The 24,912-nt window shown below is 33.8% G+C and overlaps 1 protein-coding gene and 1 pseudogene across 1 annotated transcript in view; both read right to left on the reverse strand.

Moving 5' to 3' along the window:
• CWC27 (CWC27 spliceosome associated protein homolog) overlaps positions 1-24,912 on the reverse strand; it is a 175,745-nt gene that overhangs the window by 34,358 nt on the left and 116,475 nt on the right. The window lies entirely within an intron of this gene.
• Positions 6,621-6,739, reverse strand: LOC111746311 (annotated as a pseudogene).

Genomic DNA, 24,912 nt, shown 5'->3' on the forward strand with positions numbered 1-24,912 from the left:
TAGCTTGATTGCGGTAAGCATTTTACAATGCCTTCTCTAGTTCTTAGTCTCTTGAGATTTTTAATTGCCTGGTTTAAGGATGTCTTTCCCCTCCTCCTATTTTAATTTCTAGCCCAAACGAACAGGCAAACAGCTTGAGAACAGCTGTGAGGTTGGCTGGCCTTTTATTATATACATCAGTGATACTTGGATTAAGCCTCCTAAGGTTCCATCTGGACTGAATGGCAATTATAACTCAAACACTTTTACATGGTACATATAGCCAAATGCAATGACATCTGCTGCACAAACTCAACTGTGTGAAAAATTTGCCCAACTCTGCTATTTCCTAATGGGTATATCATAATGGTATAAAGTACTTCTATTTATAGTGTGATCGACTATGAATGATCACGGCATATTCATTTTTCATGTTTTTATTTCTCAACAGTGTATACTGAGCTATTTTCCTCAGTTGTATATTTCAGTTCACTAATTCTCTGTTTAGTTGTATCTAATCAGTTTTTGAGACAAACTGAGTCATTGATTTTAATAATTATATATTTTTATTTCTATTTCTAGACATTCTACTTGGTTCTTTTTCAAATTTTCTCATGCTTTTTGATAGCCTTAGTTTTTTTTATTATGATCTCCATCCCTTTAAAAACATATTAAAAACATACTTGTTATGTTGTCTCTTTCAGACTGTTCTTTAGGATCCTTCTGTTATGTTTTCTGACTCTCTCTCTAGAGTGGTCATTTCTCTATGTGTTTTCTGATTTCTAATTGTGAGTTTATCTTCAGCTACAGCTTTATTTCCATCATGCTCCACAGGAATCCTAGGTACACAGTACTGTGTAAGAAATTCTATAGAGAACTTTTGCATTTGTTTCTACCAGGCAATTAAAGAGTTCCATTGGTTTAGATCATTTATTTTCCAAGTTAATTTCTTGGCTTAGGATTCCTGTACCATAAAGATAGTATACATTAAACTTTACAGCCATGCTTCATAGAAATTTAGAGTTTTCATTTTGATTTTTTTATGACAGAGTTTTTTATCCCCCTCCCATACACAGTTCTGAAAAATGACAAGCTTCTTTGTGGCCTTCCTGACCAGGTGGATAGTTTTTCTAATTTCTACCTCTCTTGACCCAAGGCCATATCTCTGTCCAAGTATAAGATTAAAACCCCAGCTTCTAGCTATTAGAGCCTACATCTGGTTCCAATATCTCTCTGGGCAACTACAGTGTCAGCTTGCCCACTTAATGCTCTGGTTATGCTTCCCTTTTGTTTCTGGTACCTGGGAATTTATTTTATTTTTCTTCCCTTTTCTTCTCTTCCCTTCCCTTCTCTTCCCTTCCCCTCCCTTTTCTTTTTCCTTCCTTTTTTTCCTTCCTTTTTTTCCTTCCCTTCCTTCCTTCCTTCCTTCCTTCCTTCCTTCCTTCCTTCCTTCCTTCCTTTCCTTCTTTCCATTTCTCCCCCTGCCCACCTGTCTCTTTCAAGCTCAGCTAAGTATTTAAATTGAGCTGGACTGTATTATATCCAGTATTTTCATATATTTGTAGGAGAAGGAAGTTCTGTGTTAACTCAGTACATGTTGCCATAACAGGAAGTAGCACATTCATTTCTCATGCACTTGAATCCCGCCGAGTAAACAAAAATTGAATAAGCTACAGTGATTTTAATGACATAAAACAAGCTAATAAAATATATAAGGAGTTTGAAAAATTCATGTTCTCTAAGTACCAGAGTACTCTATTTTTACTCTTATAAATCTCAATATACATTAGATGATAATTCACAAATAACAACTATTTGTCATTAACTGAAATTCCTATAAAACACATACTAGTAAACAGGAATGAAGAATGGCGGGAAAAAAAAGAATATTTACTAAGAACCATGCTAAAGTGCTTTGATTATCCATGAAGAAAGTTTCTCCTATTTTATAAATGAGGAAAGAAGATTGGACCACAATTAGAGTACAGTAAAGCTGGGATTGAGCCCAGGTCTATTTGATACTTAAGGCTCACATTGTGCCCTACTGTCTTGAATTAAAACTTCAATCCAGAATATAAAATTTACTAAGTGTCCCCTGTATACCTGGCCCTCTCAAAAATGCTATGAAAGGTATCTAAAACATATATGATACAGGCTTTTTGTTATAGGAAGTAATCTAAAGAGTGAAATGAACATAAGAAATGTGAAAATAGTTAAGAAATCAGCCATTGATATATAAATGCCAAATTGTTGATCTTTGGATAGAATACCAGCCTCCTAGAGGACTTAAAGCTTCCTATATTTTAGCGTTAGAATAAAAATTTTAACATATCTTAGCTTTTTCAGAGATAAAACTGGGTTTATATATATGAAAAGGCTTGGCAAAAAGAATGTCTAACATCACTACGAACCATCGGTTTACTACTAGAGCATTGGTTTACTACAGCACCAAAATGAGAGTTACCTTGAGGATCTTCTAATCTAACTTCTCAGTTTATAGGTGAGGTAACCAAGGTCCAGGTAAGTAAAGTTACTTAGCTAGTGTCCCAGGTTGATTAGAAGCAGAGCCTGGTCTAAAACCTGTGTTCTGACTCGTAGTTTAAGTGACAATCTGTAGTAAAACTGAAGGTTAAGTACTGCAATTTTGTCCCTGTATGTTATGAAGAATGCCTCCAGCCCTTCACCTACAGGCTAGTCAGAAACTCAATCCTTGTTCCACTTGATCCTCTTCATTATGAAACTTTTTTGTTCTGAGAATAAAGGGGTGATGACTATTCACTTATTGGTTACTTAGCTAATGAACCAGTAGTATCTGTCTACAAATCTCATTTTACAGATAAAAGGAGTCATACCCTCTACTGTTTCAGGACCAGAGTTCAGGTTGCTAACAGAGCCAAGCTGCTACACATTCTTTTTTTTAAGTTTGGGTGATTATTATGTGTCAGAAACTGTTAGTAAGGCTACTTATAAATGATTTTTTAAAAATCTTGATCCACTACTTCAAGGAAGTTTTTGAAAAATTCCCATAATAGATGAAAACTTTTATATAAATAAAGGTGATATGTTACTGATAATAGTAAATAGTATTTGAAAACAAAAGGGGTAGACTTTAATGGATATAGAAAACTATCAGTGCTACTGATATCTCGTATCTCATCATACTTTCTGGAAGCTACAAAGTATGTTTTTATAAAATTTTATTTATACCAAATCTTAAATTAATTCTAGGAAAAGTACCAGACTTGAAAATAGCTAACATGATAGTTAACATTTCAAGTACTCACTATGTGTCTGTCAGATACTAGTACCAAATTACTTGTTTAATCCTCATAACCAACAACTCTATGAGGAAGGAATATCATTAGCCCAATAAGGAAACCAAGGCAGTAGAGGTTAAGTAATTTATCTCAGGGATTATAAACATAGAAATATAAACCCATGCAATCTTGTTTTAAAGTACAATCTCTTAACCAGCATGGTTTTTTTCCTTCTGTATGTCAAGACACAAGAAAACTTAGAAGAAAATATTTGAATTTGACAGAAAAAGGCATCAGGTCACCAAGTGGATATGTCCTGATGAAACAAAATCTTACTAAAGGTTCTAAATTCCTCCCAGACAATAACAAATGAGAAGTGCAGTTTGCCAAAGAGTGGGTTTACATAAGTAATTTCCACCTAGGAAGAATCTTTTATGGCTTTTTCTTGGTTCACCTTAATCATATTTTCCCCTCATGTGAACTTTCAAACACTTTGTAGCTCCTAACCACACTATACCATAACTGCTTTCTTGTCTATACTGACCATATGACAGGAGCTATAACTGACAGGGCCTGTTTGTGGCCCTGTGTATCCCTTGTATATATAGCGTATACTCAATAAATAGTAGCTGAATGGACGAATGAACAGAATGATCATTTTTAGGTCTTAGGTTACAACAGTGTCCCCAGTGCTTTATTGCTCTTGTCTAGCTCCTTGAGGGTCTTTTAGGGGTTTAGGGCCCCTAGCATACAAATACTTTTTCAATATATAATTTCCTAATTAAGCTGATTTGTAAGGAATTAAATAATTTCTGATATTTATTAAATAGGTAAGAAGAGGAGAAGTTGACTTTAAGGCAGTAATCCCTGATTAATGCCCCTGCACAATGAGCTTTCTGGGTAGAATCCCTGTGAGAGTGGCAGCCACTCATTGAGGCTTTACCATTTCCTTGAGGAGCTACTGGGTAAAAATAAACCACATTTCTTTCCTCCCAGTTAGCATGCCTGTTTTTGTTTTGTTTTATTAAGAGAATCCTTTATAGAAATGATAACTATGAAGATAGTCTGTGACATTAAAATGATGGCCTACATGTAATATATTCTTTATTATCATTTTTTTGTAATTATAATCCATAATGTTTATTGAGTGACTAGAGGTTGAATTTGTACTAATTTTATTTTAAAGATAATTAAAAATTGCTTAGCTGATACCTTTAAAAAGTGAATAAGAAGAAAACTGGTCTCTCCATCCAGTGAAAGAGCCACAATAAAGAAATTATTTAATGGCGTTGCCTATATGTACATTTACAAAGACTACACGAAAGTTTAGGCAAAGACTGGGCTAAAGGTTTAATTTCTTTCTGTACTATGAATGAAAATAGGAAATCTACAATTTATTCAATTTATTTAATCAATTTTTATTTTTAGTATTTTTTTTTAATTCTACAAATTGAACAATATTGGCTCCATCTGGTGGTCAAAATAAGCCTCCAGAGTGATGAAAACTGGTTAAAAGTGGTTAAATGAGGGAAGACCTGAAGTACGCTTGAACATTGAACACTGAATATTGGAGTATGCTTCAACACTGACATTGATAAAACAGAATTCAGTCTATATTGCCACAGAGTTTTTATTTTTCTTTCTCTGTTGTTCATCCTAGCTTCATTGCTTCATGTTATTTTGGGTCTTAAAATAATTCTCAAATTAACACAGAATATTTTCTTCTGTCTTTTTCTACTAGCTGATTTGAAAAATACAATTACATTTATCTACATTTTTGAATTGTATTCCATTTTGGAATACAAACTATAAATATACTCACTGATTTTTAGTTGTATTTTCCATTAGATCCTTCCAGAAGGGGTAGCTTGTTACTATACGAGCATTCATATATAGGGGTACTATATATTTTATATATTTATATTCTACTGCTTAATTTTTTAAATTCGGTTTAAAAGGAATATATCCAGAATCACAACACAAAATATTAGTTCTAAGAAATTCTTATGCAGCAATGACCTACACATTTTACAGATGAAAAAACTGAGGTTAGAGAAGTTAAGTGATTATGCTAAGCTAGGAATATTGGAAATCAGATTTTCCAACAACCCTATATTGTTTCTTCTCTCTATATACTAGTTGCACACTTTCTGTATGCAGTGCATAATCACTGCAGGTATATTTCATTACAATGTAATAATCACTTTGAAATTATATATACTTATAGTACAGTGTGACCATTTATAAAATGGCACGAAATCTCTAATACAGATTTAATTCTCTAATTAGGTCTTTTCTTAATTTTTACTTTTGTTGTTTTCCCTTAAGATATTAGACACTTCTAAAATTTGTCTTTAAAGCCCCACTCCTATCCAAATACAAAATTTTATCTTTTTTCTAGAGTATATTGTTTTGTTGAGTTTATAATTCAAACAGCCATGTTGGTAATATCTGACAGTCATAATAGCACATAGTTACCACAAAGTATTATACTAAAAATCAATTTAAATGAATTTAATTATGTGAACTTGTCCAATAAACTGAGAGATGAAGTGAACTATAAATACAGATCCTGAACATTAAACATTAAATTGGTTTAAACTGGGTATATCTTTTACTAGTAAGTTAAACAGAGTCTATCTGAAAAGATTTTTATCAGATATTTCTCCATTTATCTTAGTAATAATCATAAAAACAATTACAATATGTAAATGATTACTGAGAATTATTGAGGGACACAAATGGCTTTTCTTTTGGGGCTCCAGCTTTCCACCTGTCAGCTGTATTGTGTTGCTCCTGTTCAAGTTTACCTCATTCTCCCACACATGGACCTCTAGACTGGCACAAAGGTCAACTGATGTTGCTCCCAGGTCCTTCAATGGAAGACAATTTGTAATTCTCCAGATGGTGTGACTCACAATTCTTGTAGTTTGATGGCCCCTTTGATGATACCCCTATGTTGCCCTGTCATTCTGGAAGTGGCAATTACAAATTATATACTCTGTGTTGTAGCAATAAGAAAAATAAAATTCTTTAGGATGAAAAGATTTCATAAAACCAATAAGGGGGAATACTAAAGCAAAGATTGCTACCTAAGGTTGCCTATGGCTATGATTACCCTAGCAAATTAAACACTGCAGAATATCTGCATTTCTAATAACGCTAAGATGCGTTCTATTACTTTGCAGTAAACTCATGAGATACTTTTCTACAAGTAATTATAAGAGTTTACAAATTGGTTCAAAATAGTCCTTAAGTACTTGTATGTATGGTATGGCAGAGTATTCTTTATTTTATTTTATTTTTTAGGTGAGGCAACCCTTGGTTGACCTCACAAATTGCAAGGACCTTGTCAGGTTACAATCCCTTATTTTTTATTTTTTACACCTACAGCACCTGGTCTTCCTAGGTGGTCTCCCATCCAAGTACTAAGCAGGCCCAACCCTGCTTAGCTTCCGAGATCAGACAGGATCAGGCTTGTTCAAGGTGATATGGCTGTAGATGGCAGAGTATTCTTTACATCCCCTACATGGCTCAGGAAACCAAAGCAATAAAATAGCTTCTGAAATACAAGTACAACTACCACTACTAGCACCATTACCATTTTTCAGGACTTAGTACATCTGAGATATAATACTAAGAACTCTGTGCTGACATTCTCACTTAATTCTGTAAGAAGAGAAAGGGTATTATCATTTCTATATTATGCATGAGAGAACAGATAGGATAAATACCTTGCCCAAGGTTAATATGGCTAATAAATTATAGAGCAAGGATTTGAAACCAAGTTGTCAGACTTCAAAGCCCATGGTTTTTCTATTCTATTATACTGCAAACAGTCATGGGGGAGAGGGGCACTATTATGCATGGGAGTGAGGAAAACAAAGACAGTTCCCATGTTAAGAAGCTTAGAGGCTGGTAAAGGAATAAGATATACTCTTTACTGTGTGGTGGTACAGGTGATGTAAGAGAGATCCTGATAAAGTACTATGACATTCATGCAGAGGAGGGAAAGGGAAAGTTGGGTAGAGGAAGTGGCACTATAACTGGACCTTGAAGGGAAAGACAATATAGCCATAGCAGGTAGGAGAGACATTTATAACCGAAGCATGAAGGCAACATACTGCAGGATGCACATGAAGAAGAGAAAAAAAAAAGCTTTGTGAAAATGAAGAATGGGTGAATAAGATGGGGGAAACAGAAACTAAGATAAAAATCTGATCATGAAAGTCCCTAAGTGCCAGATCAAGGAATTTGAACTTTATTTTGATAAACAACGAGCAGCCACAATTTATACCTTTTGGGTTTGAGCTACAAGAAATTCATCCACAAGTGTTTGTGAGCCTTTTATAAAACTAAATGATGTGTGTTGAACCACTTTAAATTGTTATGTTGTTTTAACTCGTTTCTAAAAATTTTTTAAAAGGGTATTTTCTTATGGTACTAGTTTGAGTTAGTTGATAAAATGGGGGTAAAGTTTCAAGTTTCAGGATGCTCATTCTTCTCTCAATTAATGAAAACAATGCATTCCTCAGTAATTCAGTGAACAAAAGAACACAGGTGAGTAAGAGGAGAGAGAAAGATAGTGAGGAGGTTTGACTCCCAAAATCTCATTGAGATTTTCAACGATTATTTTACGAATAAACTTTGAAAAATCTCCTGGGTAAAATTATTTTTCCACATCTATCAATATTCTAATTGAAATGTGAAAATATATGCAATTATTTGAAAGCATCGCACTCGGTTTCTGGCTAATCATTGTCTCAGAATTTTTTTTTACTTACCTAGACCATGTTCTCTATTATAGGTACACAAATTCTGGTTCAGACTTCACCCCTCTTTCTCAGTCTCCATCTCTACCGATATCTCCAGTAAGCTAAATTTTGAGATGATGTGAGGAAAGGAGAAAAGTCACCATACCTTTCTTCATCTGAAGGTGACCTGTGTCCAAACATGTTTTCTATAAGCTGAGGGTAGAGAGTGAGTTGGGTGGGGGTCACCTTGCTCAATCTTGGTGGTATTGCTGTGAACTGTGGACCAGCCTTCAGTCTGCTGATTCTGGCTTCTAACTAACAGGCCATGTTGCTTGTGGCTTATTTTATTTTTTAAGGAAACAATGGTTTGCAGTTTTATAGTGGAAAGAATATTGAACAGATCTGATTCTTCAAATCTACTATTTAAGTTAGCATGAGTACTAAATATCTTTAATGCTTAGGTTCTTCATTTGCAAAATACAAATTATAATACTTGTTTAATCTACTTCTCAGGACTGTTATAGAACCAAATGTAATGAGGCATGTGACAGGACTTTGTAAATGTTCATGCTATATTAATATGAGGTATTATTATCTGGCAGTGAATACAGGACACCATATTTTATGCCTATAAGTTACTTTATTAGTTATGGTTCCCTTTAAATGATTAAATCTCATTTGAAGGAATAGATATAATATTTTTCATTTTATTAACATACTTGTTTGAATAAAAAATATTTCTGTATATTAAATCAAAATTTCAAGGCACCAATAAAACATAATTGGAATGCTTCTGTGAAGTGAATTATCAATGCTTAATTTATATTTCTATAAATCTGGATGTTCAAATGTAGCAATCTTATCATGAGGCTTACCTATTATTCTGAATTTGCTTAAGAATAAGCAGCATCTGCTGATATACTGATAGGACGGAAAATGCTTTGCTACTCCTATCTTCCTCCTATAGCCAACACTTGTACAAACAGTGCTTTCAACGTGCCAGTCAGTGTTCTAAGTGCCTTATGCATAGTAACTCTCCTAAATATAATAGGAAAGTAGGTGCTGCTAAAAAGACCAAGGTATTACATTTGGAAACCTATCCTTTTTGAAAAAGCTAACAACTGGAAAAAATATGTGATGAGTGAATGCGAGTGAGCTTTGACTGAGCAGAACTCCAAAGCTGTACCCAAGGATGTATGTTCCTTGAGAGCAGGGACTTTTCTGCCTTATTTGCCATTTTTCATCCAGAGCCTAGAATAGTACCTATAAGTTTTCAAGCATTATCATATAAATGAATTAATTTTTTTTTAATTAAAGGAAAGTGATTTTTCAGAGGAAAATGGATTCCTATAGAAAGTAATGGAAAGAGAGTGGGGAGATGGTAGGAATAAAGCAGAGTAGGCTGAATAATTGGACTTCCTTGTCTCAAATCTTAGGCTTAATGTCTCTGAATGTTTCTTATGTAGTATACAGCCAACAGGATCAGGAAACAGTAGGTAATATAATACTCATCAAGGTGATTTATCAACTAAAGTTAAAGCCCTTAAACTCTATATTGCAAAAACACATTTGCTGGGGAAAAGAAAAAAGGGTAATTATTTTTAAAGTGCCTCAGTTTTGAAATGGCATTAATTAATCCTTTAATGAAGAAGAATTGTTTTGGTTTGTTTGTGTGATTAATTTCATAAACTGAAATTGTTACTAAAGCAATCTTACACTTTTTTCTTGGTGAAGTGGAAAATTTCTCACCCTCTTATTTGGGATTAGAACATAATTACAGACACATTCTCACTGATTAATTTTTGAAAAATTTTTGGCTTAGTCACAAAACAAAGTCAACACATTGAATGGACTGGGTTCAATATTTCAAATTAGCAACTTCACATTCTTTTTCCAGCTCCATCACTTGTGGAGTAAAGGCTTAAGTCAACCCCACAAATGCTTTGTCTCTATTTTTTTAGATGGTAAACTCAGTATTAATCACTATTGCCTTAAAGGTATGTAACGTAATAAATGAATTAGTGTAATGCACTGTTAGAAATATCCAGAATAATAAGAGTGTGAATAATAAAAAATAAAAAAAGCCAATATTGAGAAATATTTCTGAGAAACTGTTTGGATTCTATCCCAAGAGTCTGCCCAGCATCTTCACAAGATACAACTAGCATAGTCTTTGGCTGTAGTAGAGTAAATATTATAACCACTGTCTCTTTAACTACAACCAAATCGGTAAGAATAAACACAATTATTCTTCTCCATATACCTCATAAGGCAACTCAGCACAATACGGAATCAAGTGCAAGGGACTTCTCCACAGATTTTGTAGAAAGAAAAGTAGAAAGGACTTATTTTTGATGTTGTTTTTCTATAGCAGACTCAGTCAGTCTCCTAAAGTCACTGGAAATAAACCAGAAAAGAGTTGTAAAAAAGGAACTTAATGGTGCTAATTCTCGGGATTATCTGAAAGAAGCCCAAACAATGAGGTCACTTCTAGAGAGAAAGTATAGTAATATAGTGTCTAAAATAGCCTGCCAAATAGTAATAACAAAACCATAGACTGAGGGAGAGGATAAAAATGACTACATGAAAAATTCCATACCCTTTCCACTCTGTGATCCAGACACACAACTTACAAGATAAGAAAAGGTATCATGCTTTCTCTTATTCCCATGCGCTTTGCACACATCGTATCTTCTGTCTGGAATACTTTCATTCCACTATTTACTCAGTTGAACCAGTAGCCTCAAAAATCTGTGAAAGTGAGAGGTACCTAGTGTACGGAATGACCCACTGAGAGGCAAAAAGAAAATGTTAGAATTCTATTTATATTTTGCTGTATCTTTGAAACCTTTTTTTTTTTTTTTTTTGGTGTATGTATGTTATGTACAGTACACAATACATTTGCTCGGTAGTACCTATTTATGAGTTATAAACATATTTTAAAAATGTATATCCTGGAAGTATTCACAATTTCTTTTATACCAAATGTCCACCAACTGACAGATAAACAAAATGTGGTCTAGCCATAAAATGAAATATTATTAACCATAAAGAGGAATGAAGTACTTGATATATCCTACAACTTGGAGGAAGAACCTAAAAAACACACTAAGTAAAAGAAGCCAGTCACAAAAGGCCACATATTAAATGAGTTCATTCACATGAAATATCTAGAACAGAGAAATCTATAGAGATAGAAAGTAGATTAGTGGTTGTCTAGGGATGGGGGATGGGAGGCTGAGGCTATAGCAGGAGATAGTAAAGGGTACAGTTTCTTTTTGAGCTGACGGTGAAAATTGACTGTGGTGATGGTTGAAGATATCTACGAATGTACTAAAAAAACACTGAACTACATACTTTAAATGGGTGAATTATATGGTATATGAACGATGTCTAAATAAAACTGTTAAGAAGAAAAAATGAAATAACAAAAACTTTATTCTACAGGCGTAAACATTTTTGAAGACTACCTATTTCAATGACTGATGATTCTACTTTGGTTAGTATATCTAGAAAGATATGTTGCCATCTAGATTAACTGCCTTTCTTTTGCTCCCTCAAACCTTCATGAGAATATATACCATGCTGTATTAATATCTGGTAGCTTGTCTCTTTTATCTGCTGAACTATAAATCTTATATCCTCATCCCACATCATGGATTAAAATAATTGTCAGGTAGCTTAAGCAATTAAAAGTAAAAGTACAATAGTAAAGTAACTAACGGAAGACAGGGATGAATGTTTAAACCATCTTGACCAGAGACCTGGGGAGCTTCAAAAAGTACTGACACCTGGATCTTACTTCCTGAGCTTTGGAATCTCATGATTCTAACGTGCAGAAAAGTTTGAGGACCATTGGTCCAGCGAAGAAGCAGTGATCAAGAAAGGAATCTTAGAGAAATGACCTTAAAAATGACTTGAAGATGGAGGCAATACTCATTACACACAGGAGGCATTCTAGGAAGAGGGAGCTGTGACAGCAAAGACTGAGATTAGAAATGGGCTGGTATGTAGAAAAATTTAGCCTGTGTGAATGAAGCAGAGAATTCATAGCGAGAGATGAGACTAATATGGCAGGCAAAGCTTAGGTCTGGTAGGGCCTTGTATGGCATGCAAAGGATTTTATCCTGAAGGAAATGAGACACCATTAAAGAATTTTATGAAGGGGATTGACACATGATCAAATTTGTGTTTAAGAAAAGCCACACACAGAATGTATTGGCAGGATCTAAGATTGGCAAAGAGATCTGTTGGCAGCCTGTTAGCAGGTTGTTAAAATAACCCAACAGAAAAAAATTGTGGCTAAAATGGTCACTGTAGGACATAAGGCACAAACTAGAAACCTGTAGGAAAGAGGTGGAGTTTACAAGAGAAATGGACAGAAGTACCGTAGTACTTTGAGGATACTGCAGTACTTTGATATCTAAATCTAATTCCATTCATTCAGAAAAATAGGCAAACATTGATCCCATCATAAATGATGTTTTTCTCTAAAAATACTTCTAGGTATCTAGACAATGAAAGTTTCCAAAATAATTATCCCTGAGGTCTTCGATTTCACATTCATTTGAAGAAATCTTAAGAAATTTTTTATTTCCTAAGTAAAATAATAAATTTCCTTGAGATTATAATTTCTACATTTCCCAAGGTTCTTAAAAATCAAATCTACCCATCCACCCCAAAAAACACCAACTAAGTAAAATTAAAACTGTCTTGTAAGGTACCATAAACTCTAAAGTGAGATTTTAAAAGTCTTCCCAAATATTAGGTCTTTGACCACGTTAAAGTTAGTGGTTTTCAAAATGAAACTGTTTTCTGATCCTATTTCATCAAAAGTATGTACTAGTCACGATTTCTCCCCTACGTAGGTTATTTCTTCTGTGGGATCAAGGTTCTATAAACTATTGAACTATCCAACTCATGTTATAGAAATGACCATGTTACAGGAATGTGTCCACTCCTGCAGTTGGACCCATTGCTTCACTTCACCTCCCTCAGTGAGGAAGCTTTTTGTGACTAGAGTAGTTCTCACTCACTGCTCTGAATATCATGAAGTCTTATAGTTCATCTGTACACTAAATTAAGCACTTAAAATGTCTATTAATTATGAATAGTGTTTAATTATGACTTGATTATTAATACTGCTTGACTATTAATTATAAAATGTCTCCATGAATTATTCTTGTTCTATCCAGCAAAGGTGGAGTTTTCCTGAGCTTAGTACAGTGTTACTAGACATTTATTCTAACCCAGTGGTTTCTGAATGTTTTGAACCATGACCTAATATAGGAAATATATATTTTCATCTGGACTCTACACACATATATGTTTGGTATATAGCTAATATATAAAACCATATATATAATGTTGAACCATATACAATTACCGACATTCTATTGTTTTATCAACAAAATAGCAATTTCATATTGTTCCATCAAATGTAAAAGAAGGGAAACTCTTAGGGAATATTTGTCTGACACTTCTTTTCTTGCTTTCTAGAAGATCATCATCATGCTAAATGAACTGTATACCGTTTCCTTGCTGTATAACATTTTCTAAAAGTAAAGCTTATTCACTTCTGTTAATAACTAGTGAAACAGTACAGATAATAACAGATTGTAGACTGCTTATATTCTGATCAGGCTTTTTGCTTATTAAAAATGATGTTTATATAAGGATCTTCTACAGATGCTTAATTATTGACCATTTTGTCAATGAAAAACAGAAAACATGAGTTCTAATTCAAATGACTCAACTATTATCAGACAGATGACACATGCACGGGCAAGTGTCACTATCAGTGCTAAGGTACAGCTAAATTAGAGTAGACTTCAAGCAAGGGCACAGGCATACAGGCTAACATGGGAGCAGTAGGAATGCTGTTAGTCTGCTCACTGGAGATTAAATCGTGTGTGTGCCTACAGTCCTCTCTCATCCTTTATGTTACCAACAGCCTTATCTGATGGAACAGTGTTGACAGAACTTGAACTGGTGCCAGCCCTACTGATGAGGAACAAGGTAGAACAGTTGCTGGCTGGAGGGAATGCTTCCTTTTTAGGAAGCAGCAGTAAGATGAATATGAAAACATGGTTGGAATGGACTGTCACAAGTTGCTGATATAAGCAATGGTTTTAAATGCATTTACTTTTTGACCCAGCAATTGTGCTTCCGGGTATTTATCAAAGAAAACCAAAACAATAATTAGTAAAGATCTATGCATCCCTATGTTCATGGTAACACTATTTATGATAGCCAATATATGGAAGCAACCTAAATGCCCATCAAGAGATGACTGGATAAAGAAGTTATGGTTCATATATACAATGGAATACTACTCAACCACACACACACATAAAAATGAAATCCTACCATTTGTAATGACATGGATAGAAGTAGAGGTTATGCTGAGCAAAATAAGTCAGACAGAAAAAGATAAATACCATATGATTTCACTTATATAGGGAATCTAAATAACAAACAAACAAAAAAACAAACTATGCGAAAACAGACTCACAAATACAGAGAACAATCTAGTGATGGCCAGAGGGGAGAGGGTTGAGAAGGGCTGGGAGAAAGTGGTGAAGGGTTAAAGAAGTACAAATTAGTAGTTGATAGATCCTCATGGGGATGGGGAGCAGGGCATAGGGAATGTAGTCAGCAGTAATGTAATGGCTAGGTGGAGAGCCAGAGGGAAGACAATCAGGGGAATCGTTTCATAAACTATATAAATGTCTAACCAATGTACTGTAGTGTTGAAACTAATAATAAAATAAAATGCTAACAAAAGAAAAAAGAAATGTTTTTACTTTTTAGAAAACAATGGATCAAAGACAGTCAAATAAATGGCCAATGTATATAAGAAGGCACTCAAACACTGAGATAAATATAAATAAATATAAAGTATGCACATAGATATGCATATGAGCAATTGAACTGAGTTCTAGTTGATATAAGATTATGTTTGGTCCTTTTACATCAGAAGATTAAGCATGAGAAGAATAGTAAAGACAAGAATGGTAAGTTCTAGTCAGCTGAGAGGCCTGATTACTCACCATGCCAACCAAAAACTATAGACAATCTATGATGCCAATATAAAAATGAGGTGAAAAAGAAACTGCTTGTCTAATTTCAGAAAAGAAGTAAAACTTGAGACAGTTAAGTTTTATAACTATAAAAGCTTATAGGGGCAAAGGTAACAGTAGTTTCATTAACAAACACCTTTCATAAACTCAGCATAGATGTAGTCATTCTCAAGTCCTAGACCGATACAAGTCAACCTCTTCCATCTGCTCCATCATCCAATCTCATGATAGAACATAAAGGCAGCCACTGTGTCTTTTCCGCTGAACAGCCAACTTGAATGTCTGTCACTCTATTCACAAATTTTGTGAAATTGGACATCTGTTTATCCACAATGCAAATGATAACTAATATTCCTGACATTACCAAATGGAGCCACAAAACCCAGAAATGCATATTGAAATGTTAAAGGGAATAAATTACATTCAGGATAGTTTTAATGTTAGATATTTTGTTATATGCATTATATAACATGTACATATTTATGGTACATGTCTATGTATGTGTACATAGCTAATATACTAGTATCTTGGCATACTTGAATACTTTTATTCTTTCTAGGTAAAAGAGTTTACAAATATTTTTTTCTCTACCACTTAAAAAAAAAAGGTGATAATCATGTTTGCTCACCTTACTTGACTGATTAAAAATAACAATTTTATTTAGCATTTGGAATATTTTGATTGTGGTTCTGGCTTGCACGATTGCTGGAAGAGATAATTTGTGGTTGGGAAGAGAGAATGATGTGGGTAAGATATGGAGGAATCTGATGGCAAAGCAACATATTCTTCATTCCACTGTGTAAAAAGCATATACTGGCAGTAAATAAAATATCAGCAATTAATTGATCAATTATTACAAAAGTACTCTAATCCAAGATATAAAAAAATTGATTTTTGTATTAACTATTAATTGTTTGTTTTTGCAATTCGAGATGACAGGCAAAAACCAAAAGCCCCGCCCCCAAGCAGATTCATAATCACTTTTCTGGACCTAAAGGCTCTCTTAGCTCACATGCAGGGTTATACAGTATTCCACAAAATACTGTACTCAATATTGACTGTCACCACTACAGAAGGAAGACTGCAGTTGCTATCACGTGATTTCAGTCCTACCAGCTGTGTTGGTGCTCTTGGGGGAAAAACTCAATTAAGTTACCTGAGCCACAGCTTCCGTGTGTAAAATACCACCTGTACTACCTTCCTTATGAGTTTTTGTAAGAGAGAAATGAGGGGGAGGAGGAAAGAAAGGCATAATGTTATTCACGAGTTTGAGCTTGTGTTAGACACCTCTAATTGCTCAAGTAATAATTCTTCTATCTTCTTTTTTTTGCTAACAAAATCCAGGGTTGGTTTAGGCAACAGAATGCTCAGTATCAGAGGACTAATCATGACTGTTTTAAGCAATTTAGTTCATCTTTCATCTTTCATTTCACTCAATGATTCTCTAAATATTTTTTTGAATGCCCATCACATGCCAAATACTATTCTAGGTGTTAGAAAAACACAAATATTCTGGTGGAGAAGACAGAAAACAATAAATAAAATATATAGTATATCAGAAAGTGATAAGATAATTCAGAGAAGAATGAAGTAGGTAAGGGCAATTAGGGAGTAGCAAGTAGAGATAGTCAAAGAAGCCCTCAATGAAAAAAAGGCCTGAAAGGTAAGACAATGAGTCATGTGGATATCTGGAGGAACTTCAGTTCAGTCAGGGTAACAGCATATGCAATGTCTGTGAGACAGGAAGCATGACCAAGATATACTTAGATCAGCAAAGAGGTTGCTGTGCCTAGGACAAAGTGAGTGAGAGGAGAGTATAAGAAGATGAAATAAAAGAGGTAAAAAAGGAGGTGAGGGGCACAGATTATGTAGACTCTTACAGACAGACATACGTTTTTTGGCTTTTAAGAAACCCATTGGTTGGTTAAAAAAAAAAAAAGTGACAAAACTTAATTTGGATTTTTAAAGGACCATCCTGGCTGGTATGTTGAGGATAGATTTTCAAAGGCCCTGGTGGAAAAAGAGATCAGTCTGGAGACAACTGCACTATCTAGGTGAGAGATGACTGTGGCTCCCTCCAGGGCAGCAGTGGAAGTGGTCAGATTCTATATCCTGGATTTGTTGATCAATTCAATTGGGAGTATAAAAGAAAGAGAGGAGTCAAGGGTGACTGTAAGCTTAGCTGAGATAAGGAAGATTTCAGGAGCAGCACATTTGGAAGATAAGATCAGTAGTTCAATTTGGGACATGTTAAGAAGTTTATTAAACACTTTGGACTTTATTAGCATATAGATATTTAAATCCATGAGATTAAAAGACATGAGCAAAGAAGTAAATGTAACATAAGAGAGAAGATATTGGAGGTCAAATACAGAAGGTGATTCAAAGAAGAGAGAGATCGACAGTGCAAAATGCTGGTGACAGATCACTTAGAAGGAGGCTAAGCAGTTGACTTGTGAGAATGGAAGTGTAATGAGTATATTTAAGAGGGAAGGGGAGGAGGGGAATTGGAGATGGCAAGCATGTACATTCTTTTAAGAAGTTTTTCTAGAAACAAGGACAGAGATAAAGAGCAGTAGCTGGAGAAGGATGTGGAGACAAGAGAAGTTTTATTTATTTTTAATAGAAAATACTGAATGTTTTCATGCTGATGATAAATGATTCCATAAAGAGGGAAATATGAAGATATAGTAGAGAAAGAAGGGAACTGCTGTGGTGTCTTCAAGTAGGTGAGAGGCAGCAGGATCTAGTGCACAAGTGGAGGAGTTTTCTTCCGGTTGCTCATAGTTAAGCAACTCCTCCTTGCCAGTGACTGGTCCAGGGCACATGTTCATTTTCATAGACCCAGTTTTGGCCAATGATATATATATATAAAGAGAAGTCTGATATGGTAGGGGGGTCTGGGAAAGATTTTCTTTCCCATAAAGAGAAAGGTCCAAGAAGAGAAAGGTCTTTTTCATCTACCTTTCCTTCCTGCTTTGGATGCTATTCTCCGAAGACATGATGCTTAAAGTTGCTGTAGACATCTTATGACCATGAGAGGAAATCTACAATGCTCTAGTAACTTTGTAAACTATGGGTGGAATGTAAGATCCATTAGGACAAAAATGTTTTTTTTCCCCCAGCTTTATCAAGGTACAATTGACAAGTAAAACTGTAAGATATTTAAAGTGTACACTGTAATGATTTGATATACATACATACTGTGAAAAGATTCCAGACATCTTTCTTTTGTTACCTGGTGTATCCAAAATGTCTGAAGAGTGCCTGGCTCTTAGTACATTCAATAAGTATTTGTTGAATAAATTAACTATGATCAAGATGGGCCATGTTTTTCAGAAACTCACAGTATAGTAATATCCATGAGCAAATAAAGAGGTAATTACATTCCTTTGCTCTAAGTGATGAGATAGGGATAAGAACAGGGTGCTAAGAAGCTGTCAGGTTTAGCTAATCTTGACTCACAAATGCAATGAACTTCTTCTCAGACTTTGAAAATCTGCTCACCACTGTTCGAATGTTAATTATAAAATGTTTTGTTTCCATAACTTCTTCAATATCTTTATAAAAATAAGTTGAAAATAACTATATTTTACAAAATCCTTGTATTTTTCCTTTGTAAGACAGATAGTACCATGATCTTGCTTAACATGTTTTATTCATTGACTTCATTTTTTCCCCTTGTCTCCATCTTTTTTTCACCGAGGAGTACACTCATACTGATGAAGCATTTTACCACAGCTACCACCAGTTTTTATTGAAAAGCATACAGGATGCCCTGTTTTAAACATTTAAGAGTTTTGATGTCTGTTTTGTTCTTTAGAAGAGTTATATTTCTATGTTCCATGCCAACATGCTTTTTCTTTCTTTCATTTTAGCAGATACCATTATCTTTTTTTTTTCTGTAATCGTTTTTGTATACCTGAATACAATGAGCTCCTTCACTATACAACAGAAGATAAACTATTTATAAGTTAATATAGGAGCACACATGTGACATTATATGCACAGGAATAAAATTAAAGCCGAAGGGTCCAAAGCCTGGACTAAAACCATATTTATGTTCTTTAAGGCAAGAAAAATTATTTAGTCTATAGTAACAAGTAAGTAGCAGCAAAACAAATATTTGGTTGACTGTGAAAAGCCAATGTTTTCATTACTCGTTACAAACATAAAAGCTAAAAACAGGCTGACCAAGCACATGCTGACAGCAAATACATGTATTCATCAATCTTTTGGTGTGTACAAAACTGTGATTCCTAATTTATGGATTTATATGTAATGAAAATATAACTGACTTTGTCTTAAATATATCATATGCTATTATGCATATACATATATATTCATATTGTCCATTTATTTTAAAAAGAACTATTGAAAATTTTTCTTCACTAGTATAAGATACAGTACTTCCTGCCCTTAAAAGTGCTTTAATCTAATGTAATATACTCAGCATACCAACAAACTTGTTAACTATTTGTATATACATGTAAATAACTGCTTTGATAACCTGTGAAATGGTTATAAATGGCTGAATGCTTTCTATGCTAAGAAGTCTGTAATTGGTGATTTATATATATTATTCAATATCTTATAACACACTTATTTTTTATTATTACTCTGATCTTACAGATAAGAAAACTGAGGCTCAGAAATGACTTGCCCAAGATTGCCCATCCCCAAGGATCAGTGAGTAATGAAGCCCATATTTGTTTGAGCTGGGATTCCGTAAAATCATACTCCTGATAGTATGGCAGAGGGGCTGAAATGTCTTACAAATGTTAGATTTTGTATTTAGCAATTTTCAATCCTATTTTAAAAATTTTATTATAAATATACATTATTTCTCTATTTAGAAACACATTTGTACAGAGAAAAAAGAATAGAAATGTATATTTCAGTGGCTATTTTTGTGTGAGAAAAAAGGTGACTTTATTTTCTTTGTTTTACGATAACATTTTTCTGCAATAAAAATGTTAAATTTTAAATAGTATATTTGGCTGAATAAAAGAATTAGCAAAAGAACAAGGATTCTTGCTATTGAAGAACACAGTTACAAATATGGAGGGGTGGGAAGACAAAAATGTACCCTTTGGTGTGGGGCTATAATTAAACTATCAGTATATCTCCCTGGCCTGTTGGCTGAGAGAGTCTAGAAGAAATAGAAATGAGCACACTTAGCACCCAGATCTTGATTGCTAAATACTGTTCTCTGCTACAAGGAACCAGAGCTCCTTAGAAAAAGGAATGATTTCAGGCTGGGGCAAGGAAAGTATAATGTGAGTCTAGAACATCTTGTTAAATCAGAAAAAAAGAAGTGCTCAGATAATAATGGGAAAATATCTAAAGAGCCACCTTGAAGGGCCAAATAAAAATATAATAAAAATATTTATTTTGAGCACCAAAATAAATAATGATAAAAACATACTATAATTCATGAAATTAGATACTATGAATTTATATTGAAATGCATAAATAAATGGAGAAGGAAAGCTTTTTTAAAAAAGTAATGGAATGCAAACTATAAACATAAAAGAAACGATAGAAAGTCATCAGTGAATACTAAAAGTAATGGGTGAAAGGTTGATGAGGAATGAGATCTTTACATAATCTCAAAAATATCTCCCTACAACTAAATATAACTAAATTTTCGATGCATTATCTTGGATTGGTTCCTGAACTGGGGGAAAAACAGGCCTAAAGGATATTATTAGGACAAACACAAATTATGAATCTTGACTGTAAATTAGATAATAGTCTTATATCAGTGTTAAATTTCCTGACTTTGATAATTATACTGGTTATATAAAAGTCCTTGTTTTTAGAAAATATACATTTAAGTATTTAGAAGAAAGACCTGTCATCACTAAGATGCACTCAAATAGTTTGAGAAAAATATCATGTAGCTACACAGACATATATACATACATACAAAGAGCACATGAAAATGTAATAAAGTGTAAACCACTGGTGAATCAAGGTGAAAGATACATAAAGGTTCATTCATTGTACTGTTCTTATAACTTTTCTGTAAGTTTAAAACTATTTTCAAAATAAGTAACCATCTCTTATAATATGAATGCTTAGTCCCTGGAACCTTTGGAAAATCAGTTTTTATAAGCTTTAAGAAAGAGATTTAATTCTATTTAGCATACATCCAATGAACAGCTCATTTATAAGATGCCATGCCAGGTCCTACAGATTAGCTAGATCACTGGTTCTGAGTGTGGGTATCCAGACGAGATCTGCAGCATCAGCTTTACCTGAAAACTTGACAGAAATGCAAATTCCTCAGCTCTATCCCAGACCTATCTATGAAATACTGATAGAACATAGCACAGTAATAGGGGATAACATGGTAAACCATCTGAAAGCAAGATTATGGAGAACAGAGGTAAATGATTTTATAGTTAATATGGTATATAATAAGACACTACTGAAGATCTGTAAGCAGTGGAATAACATATTAAGATCACTCTAGTAGCAGTGTATAGAATGGATCACTTCTGGGAGAGTCTAGAGAAATAAACAGTTTTAGTTTCCTTATAGTAGTGGCAAGAAAGATGTGTTAAGAGCAATAAGATCTTGCTCCCAGGCATCTGTTGTCAGTTTGGCTCAAATAAACTCATAAGAATTCTTAAAAAAAAAAAAAAAAAGGATGTGTTAAGAACCCTAACTAGCCTAGGAGACTAGAACAGGACAGATAAGAGATTCCATAATGGGTGAATGCCTAAGTCCTATCAATTGGCTGAATGTGGCACAGACACATGGTAAGGAATCAGGAGTGAGGACAGGGGAAGTGGTGAGGAATAGGCAAAAGCAATCAATGGTTACTGAGATTTTCAGGCTGGATAGTTGACAGAACAATTTGAATTCTGGTGAATTCAAGAAAACTTCTTATAGCTGGGCCTTTTAAAGGATAAGGATCCCAGCCTTTCTTAGAATCCTATAAAAGCACATTCTTCTAAACAGTGTCAACTAAGGAAGCAGTAATTTGGCCTTATGATTCTATAAAGCATGTTTCCCTAAATGAGGTCAGGCGAGGAAGTGGTTTTCAGACTTGCAGATTTTAGAGATCTGTAAACATTCCAAACAAACTTTTAATGGATGAGATGCTTTTTATTTAACAAATTAAGAACTTTAAAAAATACTTCTATTGAAAGTAAAAATTGGTTAAAACCTCTTTGGAAAGTAAATGGCAATATCTAGAGGAACTAAAGGTGTACATACATATCCTACAGAATATGGCTTGTGTATAAGCGCATTTGCTAAGAACAGACATCAGTTGAATCAGGGCTCTGATGCTTCCTTCCTGTAAGATTTTGGACAATTTACTTAACCACTCTATGACTCAGTTTCTTTATCTGTAAAATGTGGAAAATAATTGTGTCTACCTAATGTTTTGAGGATTAAAAAAAACTAATATAAGGCACTTAGCTCCTGGCACATAGCAGTGGTAAACATACTCGCCATTATGAACATGATGATGATGACAACTCACACCTAGCAATGTCATTTCAAGATAAACCCTAGAGAAACTCTTGTTTATGTGCACAGGAGAAATATACAAGGATGCCGTCCAAAAATGTTTAAAATAGAAAATATATGGAAATAACCTTAAAGTCTGTGAATAGGAGAAAAATAAACTGGCATAAGCATTCAGTTAATACGTCATTTAAAATGAATGAACTATGTGCTACACATAATGACATGGGTAAGTGTGCAAATCATAATTTTAGGTAAAAAACAGGGTGCAACTAGATATATACCATTTGATACCACTTACATATGTGGCATACTAACATTATTATTATTATTATTATTATTATTAATGGCTACCTATAGATACATGTAGTAAAAGAGAAAAACATGCATGGGAAGAGAAGGGAACACTCTTCTAGGTAGTGAGTACTTTGGGGAAGGAGAGAAATGAAACTGGAGTGTTTAGAGAGAACTTAAATGGTATCTATAAAGTTTACACTTGAAAAAAGAATCTAAAACAAATATGAAAAAAATTATGACTAGTTGGATAAAAAATAGGTTAAATCCCTGCACTTTATGTTTAAAATATAAGGTAAAAAAAGGAGAAAAAAAAAGAGTCCATCAATTTAAATATATTTTTAAAATGTACTACATTTTAATATTTTAATTATTTTGAAATAATTTTAAACTTACAGAAAGGTTGAAGAGTAATATGAAAATTTACATATTTTGTGACAGGTTTTATTATTTTCTCTTCCTTTGCATACATCTTTTTTCCTCAACCACTTGAAAATAGTTTGCCATACACCGTGGCTCTTTACTCCTAAATACTTCAGTCTGTAATTTATAAGAACAAGGAGAATTTCTTATGTACCTATAACATGGTTATCAATTTCAGAAAATACTGATGCTATATTTTAATATACCATCCACATTGCAATTTTGTCAAGTGCCTCAATAATTTCCTTTCTAGCATTATTTTTTGCTTTGTTTTAGGATCCAGTCCAGGATCATATATAGCATTTAGTTTTGATGTCTCTTAGTCTCCTCAGTCTTTCTTTGTATTTCTTCATACATGGACATTTTTGAAGAATACAGGGCAGTTGTTTTTCTAATAAACAACTTTGGGTTTGTCAGATGATCCTTTATAATTAGATTCCAGTTATGGACCCCTAGCTAGAATACTATAGAAGTGATTGTGTGTTCTCCATAGGGTACTGTAATGAGATTCATGGTATACCTCATTGCTGATGTTAATTCTGATGATATGTCGGTCAAGGTGTCATATGATTTCTCCATTGTACAGAGAAATAATGTATATATTGCACATTGCAACTAATAAGGGAAACAATGTACGATCATGTGAATATACTGCTCTCTATCAAACATTTCCCCCAGATTTAGACTTAATTGATGATTTCTGGCCAAACTACCTTCACTATGAAAATAATAATTTTCCAACTCTACTTGCTCCTTTCACATAAACTGGTTGGCATCATACCGTAAGGAGGAGGCTTCCCTTCTCTTCTAAGTTGTCATTCATTCATTTATATAACTATGGACTCAGGGATTTCTATATTTTTTTTCCCCAATGGTTTAAACTTTTCCCAATGGTTTAAATTTAATGTCCTAAAGTATTTTTGCATTTTTTAATTGAGACAAAATTCAGGTAATACAAAATTCATCATTTTAAAGTGTAAGTTTAAAATTATTTCAAAATAAACAATTAAAATAAGAATAATCACAATGTTGTACAATCATCACCATTATCAATTCTAGAACATTTCTATCACCCCCAAAAAGAAATACTGCATCTGTCAATGGAAATACTGTTAATAGTTAGTCACAATGATCACTTCCCTGCAGCCCTTGGCAATCACTACCTTCTTGCTGTCCTTATGGATTTGCCTATTCTGGACATTCCATATAAATGGAATTATATAATATGTGTCCTTTTGTGTCTAGCTTCTTTTATTTAACATAATGTTTACAAGGTTCATGCATGTTGTAGCATGAATCAGTACTTCATTCCTTTTCATGGCTAAATAATATTCCATTGTATGGACATGCCACTTTTTATTTATTTATTCATTCATCAGTTGATAGACATTTGAATTGTTTCCCCTTTTTGGCTATTATGAATAATGCTGCTGTGAACATTTGTGTACATGATTTTGTTTGAACGTTTCCTCTTAATTTTCTTAGGTATATACCTAGGAATAGAATTACTGGATCATATGATAATGCAATGATTAACTTTTCAAGAACTATTAAACTTTTTTCAAAGTGGCTATACTATTTTATGACTAACAGAACACCCTCTAATCAGCAATGTATGAGGGTTCCAATTTCTCCATA

The sequence above is a fragment of the Pteropus vampyrus genome, unplaced genomic scaffold (assembly GCF_000151845.1).
Source record: "Pteropus vampyrus isolate Shadow unplaced genomic scaffold, Pvam_2.0 Scaffold182, whole genome shotgun sequence".
NCBI lineage: Eukaryota > Metazoa > Chordata > Mammalia > Chiroptera > Pteropodidae > Pteropus > Pteropus vampyrus.